The sequence below is a fragment of the Sander lucioperca genome, chromosome 7, assembly GCF_008315115.2.
Source record: "Sander lucioperca isolate FBNREF2018 chromosome 7, SLUC_FBN_1.2, whole genome shotgun sequence".
In the NCBI taxonomy this organism is placed as follows: Eukaryota; Metazoa; Chordata; class Actinopteri; order Perciformes; family Percidae; genus Sander; species Sander lucioperca.
In genome coordinates this window covers 5,233,166-5,247,358 of record NC_050179.1, presented here as the reverse complement: position 1 = coordinate 5,247,358, position 14,193 = coordinate 5,233,166, and the positions used below count along the sequence as shown (strand labels likewise).

Genomic DNA, 14,193 nt, shown 5'->3' with positions numbered 1-14,193 from the left:
ACTCCGCTCTTCACTCTTCACACACTACGCTCCAATCTGCACACTACTGTTTACCTTTTCCTGTTACAACTGAATTCCCAGGAGACAGTGTGCTGCTACAGCTAAGCTTCAGTAACGCTATTACTGTGCAAGCCACAGACATCGTTTATCCCGTTTCCATGTAGTTACATAGTCACTAATATGGTCATAACCACTACAGTGCTCAATTACCTATTTTGAGGGGGAAATAATCTAAACTTTTCGCTGCGAAAGCATAATCTGTCCTGTGCAGGACATCCACCAGACCACCGGGCGCTCCGTGGATTGTTATTGGGATGATTATTTTTTAGGGGGGAATAAACTTTCTTTCTCTCTCTTCCAAAGCCGATATAGACTCTGAGGTTAACCATCGCCTGAGCTGTGCCAGCGGAGCCAATGCCAAACTCAGGACAAGAGTCTTTGATGACCGAGATCTGAGGGCTCAAACCAAGCTCCTGGTTTACAGAGCTGTGATTCTCCCAACCCTGCTGTATGGAGCGGAATCCTGGACCACTTACAGCAGACACCTAAGAGCCCTGGAACTATTCCATCAAAGAGCCTTAAGAAAAATCTTGAGGATCAACTGGGAAGACAAACGTACAAACTCCAGCATTCTGGAGGAAACGAATATGTCCAGCATCAATACTATCATAATGCAGCATCAACTCCGATGGACAGGACATGTCATCCGCATGCCCAACACCCGTCTCTCAAAGCAGATCCTGTACTCCCAGCTAAAAGAAGGACAGCGAGCCCCCAGTGGGCCAAAGAAACACTTTAAGGACAATATCAAGATTAGCCTGAAAAAGTTTAACATCACGTTCGGCAACTGGGAGAATCTTGCGTTGAACAGGGACTACTGGAGAAAAGCAGTGCAGGAAGGTGCAGCACACCACGAAACAGAACTCTGCCGTGCCGTAGAGGCAAAGCGGCAACACCGCAAGGACAAACAGCAAAAGGCTCCACCACCACACACCACCTCAACCTTCCAATGCCCACATTGCAGCAGAATCTGTAGATCACGGATCGGCCTTTACAGCCAGGATCCACAAATAAGACGACCTGACAGAGAGGACAGTCATACTCGTCTCGAGTGACCGGCGAAGAAGAGTCTAGATATAGGGTTTAAAGCAGTTCTAATCATAAAAGCCAAACCACTCCGGTAAACCACCAAGTGGTAGCTATATAGTAAATCTCTCATGTATATATGAGTATGTATATATATTTTTCAGTCCCATACACTAACTACATTAATTCGGTGATGATGTCTTTGTGTTGACCGCTCTGGAATATTTCTCTGCTCAGACTTTCCTAAACTGATTTCCTCTGGACATTTTGCTATTGTTGCACATGTGTTGTCAAATTAATGAAGATGTTTTCTTAATTTGCTTGTGTTTTGTCTATTTGCATCTGTTTCATTAAGTTGCAGTGCATTTGCCCGTCGGCCACCATAGTTTACTAATTACAAAACAAAAACCTTTCTCCAACATCTTTAAAAAAAAACAACTCATTCTTACATGTTTCACATAGCAGAACAACAAAGAGCAAAACTAAAATACTGCTCTTTTGGGTTAGAGCAAAATTCAATAGTAGTTCAAGCGTACAGTGAAAAGTTTACCCATTTCACATCTGCACAGACAATAGTGCCTGCAATGCTTTTTTTCTGCCTCACAATCCTCCCAACCCCCACTGACTTCCTTCTTTCTTCATTTGTGTGTGTGTGTGTGTGTGTGTGTGTGTGTGTGTGTGTGTGTGTGTGTGTGTGTGTGTGTGTGTGTGTGTGTGTGTGTGTGTGTGTGTGCGTGTGTCAATAAGTGTGTGCATTCTCCCCCCACAGCACAAAGCTGCCATTGGTTGGCCAGATTTGTTGGAGGGAAAAAAAGAGCGAGTAGCAGGGAGAGTGAAGCAGGGAGATAGTGCTGACTCAGGCACTCGGCCCATTGTTCTTGTCGTCTCGTAACCCTACACCTCCCTGCCTCCAGCCAGACAAGCCCATTGGCCAACCGCAAGTGCTGGAGCCAGTGGGACTGCGGTGTTAAACAGCACCAAAAAAAGCTTATCTCTTCCTCCATTAGTCCCACAATGAGAGAATTCAACAGCCAAAATCACAATGGACACAGGGCCATTCAGGTTGTGATATCTCTGTTGCATCTTGACGAGTCAGAGAGAGGTATTTTGGTGATAATCAGGGCATTTTTATGTAAGGGGTTCTACCTATGTGTTGTGCTGCTTTGACAGGACATGTGCACTTTGTAACCAGGGCTTTCTTTAGGTGTAGGTGTGTCAGTCAGGTCTGTTAGTTGTAGTAGAGCTCTGTGAGACCTTCACAATAAGGTTTTGTAGTTTAGACCAGTGTAGCCCAACCTTTTTGGCTGTGATGTTTTTTTTTCTGCTTTCCTACCTTGTTAATCATATTATGACCCACCATATTTATCTTGCAATTATGAGTTGGTCATTTCCAAATGCTGGTTTTGGACACATTTCACATTGTTTCATGTTTAAATGTCATCTTCTCACCACAGTTGCAGGCACTTGGAGTTAATTGAAATTAATGTGAGGTATTTTTAAACATGTTGGTTTTTACCCAATACATCTCTGTTACTGAAAATGTCTCTTTCCCAAGGACTAAACTATAAATAAAAGCAATAAAACAGAAGCATTTCACATTTCTTTTACAGTGCTGTTTAACAAAAGACCAACTGAAGATACAGAAGAAATTCCCTGAACCCTTAAATGCAATTTCTTACCATCCCCTTTGCTCAGGTACAGCACTGGCAGACTTTTAAAACTGTAAACATAGCACGTATTGTCACGATACCACAGGATAAATGATACGGGGGGAATGTTTGCCTTAAGAAGACAAATTACCAGGTAACAAATCAAGGCTCGACAGGGGAGGAAAGTGAGAGTTGCAGCAGTGCCAGTAATGGGATCCTCAGTTAACTAGGCCATTTAGATCCTCAAGGTGATAAAGAGGTTGTGCTCACTACAGAGGGCTGATTTTAGTGAGCTGAAACTTGTAAGGAAGAAGCTGACAACATGGTAGTATAACATATTTTATGTCACTTTGCATCATCTTTCTGTCTATGTGGCTTTGTATTGTCTTCACGTCTGCACCAAGGGTTATTTCTATCAGATGACAGTGATTTCCATGCATCAGGTACAATAAAAAATAAAACAGCTAAAGCACATTTATTTGTTTAGTTTTTGTTGATAATGTGATCATGTGCTTTTACTTATTTTTACAGGCTGAGATAGCAGGGAAATGTAGTCCCTCTTGCCGTATTTTGTCCTAGTCCTAGTATCGTGACCTTTATGGTCAAGCTCAAAAATTTCCATAATGCAACCCAATGGCATGAGACAAAATTATACAACTGTTTTCACAGGTTGCTCTTCACGACAAAGCCGACAAAATGTAGTTACTTATAATGCAGAATGGCCTATTTCAGAGTGGTATGTGTTAACATGTAAACAGCATTTCCATGTTGTAAGTTGTAATAAATGAGTATAATGTACAATATTTTCTTCTGAAATGTAGGAGTAAGAGTGCAGAAAATGAATAAAACTCATTACTCAAAACTCATATTTCCAAAAAATAAAGTACAACTACCTCAAAATAGTTTTTAATTACTGCACTTATTACATTTCACCTTTTAGTTATTTTTCTTTGTAACAACAGCATTCATTTCCATTACAAGTTAACATGTAATAGAGTCAATCTTTCAACAGAATAAAATAAAATAAAAATGTAACCTTCGCAGACCCACAGAGTTCTTTTCTGGTTCTGATTAGACGTGATACTTCATTCTCGGAGGGCAGTTACAGGCCTGTGATCACGTTTGGGGATTCTGTAGCTACGTAAGTGTCTTCTTAGTCTCAGGATTACGGCTGAATATTTTTCTGCTAAATGTTTTTTATTGTACAACAGTTGGTTAATGCATTAGGAAACTGTTCCATTCCGTGTTCATAAGAGCCAAATTATCGATTGTATCCTTCATTATTATTATGTCAAGTGCATCATATTCTGGCATAGTGGGTAAAGTCTTAAATTCCATAGTTTATGCAGTTTTGATCGAACAGAAAAGATATGTCCGAGAGAACAGTGAGAACAGGAACATCTGAAGATGTAGAAATGTACTCATTCAGGCACTGCTCCGCCTACACGCATGTTCACACGGATATATCCACCCTCATTGGCGTTCTTTACGTTCTCAACAGTGAACACATCACATACAGAATCACAACAGCCAGTTTCCACGCTCTCATAGCTGAGACATTGTTTGCCTGTGACGCCGGACAATTAGCTGCTTTTCTCATGTGAGACAATTGATTCCCCTGAGCCTACGTTTATTAGATTCCGCCCTGGTTGTATGAATATGGAGGAGGGCTGGCGCTGGGGGCACAATGCCCCGCTCCTGTCCGAGACTGCACATCAAGCTTGGTCATAGATTGAAAAATTCTGCCCACGGACACTACACGAGACAACAGGGCTCTTTCAGCTGGCGGGGCAGCCCAGGCTCTGCCTTGGTAGCGTAATTTTGTGTATCTGTGTGTACACCTCTACTGGGAATGCTAGACAGTGGGTTAAGTGTCATTTAATCATTATCAGAATTACTTTCCAAATGCAATAAATCAACTGAATCTATAAAGTTGATGGGGCAGTTTGGCAACTCGATAGATTAGTTTTACTCGGACTGAGAGCTCAAGATCCACAGTGGTAGGGTTGCCGTTTGTTTTTTTGGCTTTCCATTCACGTGAAGTTCTATCACAAGGGATGACATGTCAGTGAAAAAGACTAAACTTAGCTCATATTTATCCTTTGAAAACTGAGCTGAGGTTGTAGTCACATATTTGTGAAAAAGACTGATGATGTCTGATCTGGCAGTGGGCAGTGGTGGCCTAGTGGTTTAGAGAAGCGAGCTTGGGACCGGGAGGTCGCTGGTCCAATCCCCGACCGACAGGATAAAATCTGGTTTTGGAAAGTGAAAGAGCAGCGCTTGTCCCTCCCTCATTACCACCACTGAGCTGCCCTTGAGCAAGGCCCTTAACCCCAACCACTCCAGTGGAGCTGCTCAGTGGCCTCAGTGCAAATGAGAAATTGTTCTCAATCGACTTACCTGGATAAATAAAGGTAAAAAAGAAAAAAATGTAAATATGCACTCCATGTTTGAACTCCTGAGTCTCTTCTGGTGTTTTCTTTTTCACCTTCACCTTGTACACTACAGTCACTACGCCCATTTGTCTTCTCTCCCCTCATTCTTCGCTTCTTCTCCCCTCCTCTTTTTCCTCCCCTCACCTCTTGGTTTGGGGTGTACAATCAGCTGTCTGGCCCCCTTTTTTTCATCCCCATGTTCGTTCAAAGAGTCAAAGCGGGGCCTCTCTGAGGTATTAAATATCTTTATTAAACTGCTGCTTTGGGGGCTCCCCGTCAGGCCCCCTGCCTCCTTCTTTTCTCCTCTACACCCCAACTATCCCCACAAACTTGGCCCCTGTCGGCTCCTCTTCAAAGGCTCCCGCCATGCGGCTTCTGCCGACTACCTGCTGCGCTGCAAGATCGTGCACAATAGCCTACGTTGGTCCCCGCTGCGTTAAACCAGGCAAGCTTCACCACACTCGGCTGGGCCACATCTGACGGGGGGACTTTGACCAGGCGGAGTCCACCGGATCAGGGAGTTGAGTGAGACGGAGGAGGAGGGGGTAGTAAGGATAGTGGGGAGTGGATTTCTTAGGCCAGCTGTGTCATGGTTTAGTGACTGCTATCAAAAGACGAGCTCTGGAGTAACCAAGTAACCAAACACATGCATCCTTTTGGTGGTTTCACTCATGCACGTAGTGTCACTGTGTGAAACTATGAGGATGTTAGGGATGTGATTCGCTCCTACACTGTCTGAACAAAAATCCACACTCTTTAACAGATGGTTGCTACAAATTTGTACCCTCACAGGCCTGACGACCCTCTCTCTGAGGGTGACTACACTCTGGGGCGTTCCTGACTTGCATTATGCTAAATCCTTAAACCATGACTCTGAGCAAGTCATCTGTCATCACAGTGACATCACAGGAAATCACATGGTTAGCTGCTGCGAAATATAATCACATAGCACAGTAACACTGGAATGTGACATAGAAGATCATCAAAAACAACAGGAAATCATTACTTTAAAAAAAGGTAATATATTGTGGTGCAACACTAAACACATTCAGTGTGGTTGGAGATGCTGTCCTACTTGTGTTGTCAAGGTTTGTCAAGTTGCACCTGTCTGATTGAGAACGTCAGTGGCAAAAGTCCTGTACCTTTTTAGTAGTGGGTTCATCTCCTACTTAAGACATGTCTTAGTACGGATTTTAAAACAGTCCTTTCTCCTTACTATCAAATGAAAATTGATGTTCTCTTTAGTGTAGGCTTAATTTGATTGATATTGCATTAATTTTGTGCTGTTATATCCCATCTACAAAGTCCTGTCTTAAATAGACTTGAGCTACTCAGTCTGACAATAATGTTGTTCTTCAAACCACAAATGTTGCTTCAATTTTGACCTCTGCAGACCTTTTATAAAGCTGCTCTTTGAAAGTCAAGTCTTATCAAGTCACTGATAAATTGTCTGCATGGATAATTCATGCATACAGACTGTCGTTTCTGGCAGGTAGCTGTCACAGTGTGTTATTGAAAAACAGCTGAACATTCCTTGCTTTTCATTTCATACACAATATATTTTTTGCTGAAAGAATACACATAGTTTGACATAATAAAGCCATGAAATAATGAAAATATCCATCAATAACATCAAGTAGTGGATGTATCACAAGTAGATTGTTTACTCCAGTGCTACATGAAAACACTTTAAATAATGTAAAGTGACATCTGAAAACACATTATCCAAAATATGAAAATTCATCTTTTAGTGAAAATAAAATGTATTCTTGTTAGCTTTATTAATTAAATCAATTTCAGATTATCATTCATTTATTACTGTATTAGGTCCAGCAGTATACATTTGAGGGGAAACAAGTACAAATTCAACACAAACAGACCTTTTTACATCAAAAGTTGCATATAAACATTTTAAAGTCAGTCTAGTCCATATTCACCCAAATGTACAAACTATTTAGGTGTTGAGCTCTCAGAATTTCAATTTTGTTCAGTGTCTATAAAAAATATACTCTCAGTCATCTTCCCCACATCTCAGTGTGTAATCTAATAACCCAATCACTGTAACTTTTGGCCGATTTTTCTGCTTGACCGTCTACTTCCACTGTGAAGTGGGTGCTTGTAAAACTACACTTTCAAAGTAGCCTCCCCCCACACTGCCAGTTGCAGCGCACTCTTTGTCCACCACAATGTGAGCTGAGGAAACAAAGGCGCTATTGCGGACCCTGAGGTGTGTTGGGAGCCGTCTGCCACTCAAACCCATTGTTGACGTGTGCAGGCTCAGAGGACAATGGCACTTTGTGTCTCTCTCTCTCTCTCTCTCTCTCTCTCTCTCTCTCTCTCTCTCTCTCTCTCTCTCTCTCTGTGTCTCATTTCTCTACAGTTCTCTCTTCATCATTTGATTTTTTTATCCAGTCCTATTAATGCTATGCATTTTTTTTTTAAATTGTCTGTCTTTTTATTACACCTTTTTGTCTATATCAGTATGTGTCTCAGTTTATATTTGTTGTTCATACCATAGCACTACATTAAATGGAAAAAAGAAGCTTGGTGACGTAGTGACTACTTGCAGAGTTAGTTGGTGATCTACTGTGTCTGGTGAGCTATTACTAACATGCCAGCAAGTCAGGAACATGCCAGCATTAGTCAGTCATAACAGCTCTCATGGTTCATGTTTCACTGTTTTTACCTGTATCATTATTGTTTTTGAATGCATTGTAAGGCTACCGTGGGTATCCTGAAAGGCGCCCTAAAATAAAATGTATTATTATTATTATTATTATTATTAGCTTCCTGTATTTTGGACTCTCCAGCTCTCTGTTCGCTCAAAAGTCAACGGTGTAAATTTGCATGTCACAGATGTACTTGGCCCTGGCGAACAAATCCACTAATCAATTCCACTAGATGAATAAATGGATTTTGCTGCAAAATGTCTCAGTTTCAGATGCTGACGTCTTAAGAGTAGAGGTTCTTTCTTTCTTTTTTGCTTCTGTCTTTCTCTTTGTGTGACACTGTTTTTCTTAGTGTTTTTCCCTGTTCTTTAGTTTTCTCTGCTTGTTCCTTGTTCGTTATTGCTTTATTGCGTTTGGTTTGCTGCCTCTCACTGTCCAACAGGCACATGCACAATAGAAGTGCTAACATTTGCTACAACAAGCACAGTGAGGCTTCTACCCAAATGGTTTGACACAAAATAATGTGCATAATATTAGAAGAGCAACAGTTTAATCAAATTTTCTTGTATTTCATCACAAAAGCACTTTTCCTTTCAATTGAGACAAAAGTAACTAACAAAAAAGATGTTACTGATACTGATGGAAACACATTTATCAACTAATGAAAGTTGGTTCTGCTTCATTGCAGATAAAAAGTGGCTAGGACATTTATTTATTTTTTGAATAAACTCAGTAATGAATCTTAACTTGACAGTAGAAAATGATTCAGTCTGTGTTTTTGGCTTCAGTTTCTTTGTTTCTCTACAGTCCTGTAACTGGACCAATAGGTCAGGACGAATAAAGTGTGGGTTTGTTCGAAGACCACAGGCAGTCTAGCTGTGTAGGCATCACAATCCTCCCCTCTGACCCTAATGACATCATATGACTGGCTCTCATGCGTCAAGGAGATCAAGATTATTCAGTGGACTTTCAAATAAGCAAAGAGTAAGTGTCGAGGAGCGAGAGGCTTTGGACAATTATGTGTGTTTGCTCTGAGAGGCGCCTTTCTGTGTGCTTGTGTGGTCAAAGCCATTGACATGAGTAAGCGAGTGTGTGAGACAGACACGTCTCAGTGTGCATGTTTTTATCTGTCTTGTAACACTTTGTATTTTCATGTTTTCTCTAAAATGAGCTATTTGTCTCCTTTTTCTTTTTGTCCATGAAAATGACATCATTCGGTTAGCTTTTGAGGTCCTATACATAACATTGTTGATGGCTATGGTTAACTTGCAACTTGGTAGAAGACGTTTACACAGCGTTTACGGCTGACTATGTCTTATCTCCTCAGACTCATCATCACTCCATCATTGGCTCTCCTTGCCCTTTATCCTTTCATTCCCTGTCTTTTATTCTGAATCCATTCATTTCAAATTTACTGTTTGAAACTTGCTTACGTAACTGAAGTAGTTTGTTGCCTAAACCTAACCAAACTGCAACTGTCAAAATATCAACCATGTGTTTAAAACTGTGACCATTGCATTTAGGTATGAGTACGTTGATGAAGTGACATCTGCCTGTGTGTGTGTGTGTGTGTGTGTGTGTGTGTGTGTGTGTGTGTGTGTGTGTGTGTGTGTGTGTGTGTGTGTGTGGATATGTATATGACAATCAAATATTGACCCAAATCAGATGAGTTTCTGTTTGTCCTTTGACATAACATAACATGTTCTTGACACAAAAATCTGAGGTTTGATATGACATCAAAAGGATCAGAAATTGTTTCGGCAAACAACCCCTCTAACCATATCTCAGCTTTTGTCTGACTGTGTCTGTAACGCACTTTGTAAATGAGACGTATGTGACTCCTGACCTGGAAACATAACACTGTTGTTGTTGCTGCTGTTGAACACAAGACTGTATGAAGTCAAACAAATGCAGATGAAAAGTATACCAAATGTGATGGCTTGTCACTGATGGAATATTTTAGTTTGCCTTCCTTTTCATTTCCTCTTATTTACTTCATGTCATTGCTCACATGGTTGTTTTGTAAGAAATCTTACCACACCTGCAATTCAGGTAAAGGTGAGCCGAGTCCATTCAGCAGCCAAGGAAGAAGAATCGCTTAAGGTACATGTCATCAAATAATTATGCAATGATTGATTATGCAACTTGTTCATCTCCTAGGCTAAATGAAAAACATTAGCAATTGTCCTTTTTAACCAAAATGTGAATGGACAAATTAGAAATCCCTAGCCTTCGTTCCTGATTTCTCCTCTATAATCCCACATACTCTTCACTGCATGTGTGATTTACCCTACAAATCTGTATTTTCAGCAGCACACAAACAGCCAGAGAACTAAATGTATCCTCTATCTGCTTGAAGAGTTACATAGGCTCATTGTTTTTGGCAATCAACATGCTTTACCAAAAAATAAACAGATTCTTTAATCGGAGCAGATCCATTTAACTTGATTTTCATCCAAAAGTTGTTTTCTCCCCACTGTAAGAAGTTACTGTTCACCACAGTTTACAGTTCATTTTCCATTTGCCTATTTGTCATACATCAAGACATTCATTTTTTTTAACAGATATAGAGGTCCACTTCTATATTGCTTGTTTTATTTTTGTAGAGTAATTAGATCATTTTTAGTTGTTTATCTTTTGCTCAGGGGAGGACTCTAAATAAGTATTTTTGGCTTCCTTCCTCTCCTGCACTGAAATTGCTTTTTTAACCTATTGTATGTAGCCTACTTCATATTTCTTTGTTTGTTTTTGCAAATAAACTAAAATGTTTGCAAAGCCTCTGTTGTTTTTGATATTAAAATGTCACCTACGTTTGTAAATTATTTTGCAAGTTTCACTTCTTTTTAATATGTTCCCCCAAATACTTTAAACGTTTTTAGTTTTTTTTCTTAGGCACTCCCTGAGCACTGCACCTTAATTTAGCAAACTGCTGACCTAATTTGTATTGCCTTGCATCACTTCTGCACACACACACACACACACACACACACACACACACACACACACACACACACACACACACACACACACACACACACACAAACTTTCTAGAAGATCTAATTCTGTCCAGAGGCACGATGAGCTCTCAGTGGCTTCTCCTGGCCTCTTGAGTCAACAAGGGCATCAGGTCAAAGGTCAAAATTGCTTGAATGATGCCCAAGGAGAGAAGAGAAGGGTGGGAGGGTGTAGGAGGAGGAAGAGTGCAAGACACCGGTGGGGGTGGAGGAGGAACAAACAGCGGGGGAGATTTTGGCAGGAAAACAGAGACGGACCTGTAAAGTCACCTCTTGCAGACAGACGGTGAGTCAGTCTGCCTCAGCCAACCCATATGCAGCCTCTGAATCACACTCACATGCTTATACACAAGCACACAGCTCAGATATAAAGGCATGCACATACACACAACACACACACACACACACAAACACCTTAGCAGCCTACACACTCAAACAATAGCATAACCCCTTGCAGTTTCACCCCTCCTGCACACACACTGAGATGATGTCATCCATCTTTGCCTTTGTGACATTGCTACACATGCATGACCCAACATTTTGTGTGTGTACACTCGTGTTAAGTTGACTTAAGAGGTCAAGGTCCACATTTTGAGCCTGATGTCACGTAATACTGACTAATCCTCTCTAAACCATTTGAACAAAATAGAGAGACAGAGAGCGAAGGAGGGGGAAATTGGAGGGATATTTAAGTTTCACTGTGTGTGTGTGTGTGTGTGTGTGTGTGTGTGTGTGTGTGTGTGTGTGTGTGTGTGTGCGCGTGTGTTTGCAGGGCACAAAGCATAACCTTTGTTTCCTGCCATTCACACTTGCACACTACATCACTCTTTAAGTCTTTAATGTGACACATACCCAGTAGTTGCTGGGCTAACTTACAGTAAAGAAACACAAGCACCTCTCCTCTCTGTCTCTTCCAAACAAAAACACCAAACTTGTAACAGCTTTCTAACCCTAATCACATGCATATTAGCTCCCCCGTCAAACAACTGGCCATTTTTAGTCCACACACTTCCTCTAAATGAGCAGTGTATAAACACATCGCCATCACCTCCACTTCAGTGAAATGATTAGAGCCCGGGGCCAAATTAAACATCCCCTGGACCCCAGCTTGGGAAATGAACTCATAGCTAAATCCATGACATGGCACACTAGACATGAAATCCCTCTAGAGCGGGCCATTCAGCAAAAGGGGCCAATGACAAAGTGGCACAGGTCCTGTACGGATGTGGCAGGGGGAGTGATGTCAGCATGGTCCCTGCATGCTCTGCCAGGCAGCGTAGCGGCAACGGATCAGGCATGTAGTCCGATGCCAACGCAGGTGTACTGAAAACACACGCAAACACACTAACAGTGACAGCTTGGCCAGAGCGGTGGAAAGACGGGTTGCATATTTCACACTTGCACATACATCTGTATGTATGGCAGTACATAAAATAGTTTGTTTTGAGTATAGTGTGTTTGTGTGTTTTTGTACCAATAATGCGTGTTGGTGACAGTAGGTACAATTTGGGCTGCTATTCCCAGGAAGAGAAACATCAACATGATTACAGAGAAGAAGCATCTATGAATAGTGTACAATGTAGCAGTGAATTAGCCTGGCTCCGCCCTCCTACGTACTTCTGCTCAATTTCCATTTTCCTTCAGTACTCCGTCTGGGTTTGCGGTATATTCTTGGGTTTTCTCCAGCCAAATCTTTGGCGGTCCAATCACCAAACAGAGGGAGTGGCTGAGAACGATGACGTTGAGGTTGTGCGCTAGTTTGAGTTGTAGTTCCGTAATGGCGGTGGAGAAAGATGCAAGTGAAGCCATTCAGTCCGTTGTGGCAACGCTGCCGAATATTCAGAAGTAAAAGCCAGAGCAAGAACAATCTTTGCTGAGTTTTGTTGGTGGTTTTGTTGGGGTTCGAGAAAGGTTTGATTTTCCAGCTCGCTCCGTTAGTGGTGAAGGAGTTAGCTAAGGCAAACGCTAGCGATGCTAAGCAGATGTCACAACCAAACTTTGGCAATTGGTAATGGCAGATCCAGATTGGCTCTGGGCAGATCCAATAGTTTTAAACTTCAACAGAGTACCTGCCTTCAAGGAAGTTAACACTTGTCAATGGAGAGTGGCCAGACTCTCTGTACAAATGAAATGTACAAGAGTCTAGTAGGACCAGGCTAGCAGTGAATGAACATGTATATACTTTTAATTAATCAAGGCATCACATCAACATCCTGTTGGTTAACTTGCTCCCTTGTAAGGAGTTTGGAGTTGGACTACTGCTCCTTGGTGTTAAACGGATCCAGTTAGGATGTTTTGTACACCTGATTAGGATGCCTCTCGGATGCCTTCTCTGGAGTAGGAGAGCCTGGTGCAGACCCAGAACTACCCTTGTGGGATTACACGTACTATTTGACAGGGGGATTCCTCAGGATCCACCAGGAAGGGCTGGAGAACTTGGCTAGGCTGGAAAGGCATATGGGCTATCTTGCTTGGTCTGTTGCCACCACAACCCAGCCCTGGATAAGCGGTAGAAAGTATGTAGTGAGTATGTATCTCTGAGAATCATACTGGATGGCAATTTTTTTCAGACAAGAAAAACATCATAAACTCTCACTCTCTCCAATTATCCTTAAGCAAAACAATGGCTCTATGTCAAACAGGCCTCTTATTTGCTGCCTGTTATCTTTCTTAAAGTGGTTGCATCAAAGGTTCTGTTTCTCAGCTGCCTAAGTGATAATTAGTAGGAACTAAATGCCATTGACATGTGGCAGCAAAAAAAATATGAGGCTACTAAACAGAAAATGTAGTGAACCAAAAATCATAAATTGTAAAAAAAAAAAAAAAAAAAAAAAAAAAAAACGAGTGAGGAACTGAGAGGCTATATATAGAATGTACTAATGATTCATATTGCATTGTATTAAAATCATTATCAACACAAGCGACCAAATTTGTTCACTCAACAATTTCCTTAAGTGGGCAGTAACTAGAAGCAGCAATAATTCACTGTAGCACTGCTGAATGTATTAAATGTGGGTTTTCTACGATAGTTAATCTGTAATTAAAGATAAGTTATGACTTTGATATATGATATATGTAGAAAACAACCAATCACTGTCCCAATGTAAATATGTCTGGATCCCACTGTTCCCCAGACGTGCAGTGGTTAAAACAAGTTGTTTTGTAAATCCCACATAGACACGACATCATCTTAACGAAAGGGGCGGGGGGTTGTGTGTGATGTGTTTCTTACACAGAATCCAAGAAAGGGTGTGTACGTTTTCTTTTTTAGCATAAACCCTAATTCACACGGTCACATATGGCTGTTGCTTCTGCCCCCCACAGCTCAACTGGTGCCTTG

At 41.4% G+C, this 14,193-nt stretch overlaps 1 long non-coding RNA gene across 1 annotated transcript; it reads left to right on the top strand.

Annotated features, from left to right (window-relative positions):
- The first annotated feature begins 1,360 nt into the window (after window positions 1-1,360).
- Window positions 1,361-12,940, top strand: LOC118495391. The gene is made up of 3 exons (XR_004897776.1): window positions 1,361-1,372; window positions 9,363-9,368; window positions 12,833-12,940. It is a non-coding gene; the product is annotated as an uncharacterized LOC118495391 (long non-coding RNA).
- Window positions 12,941-14,193: the final 1,253 nt, after the last annotated feature.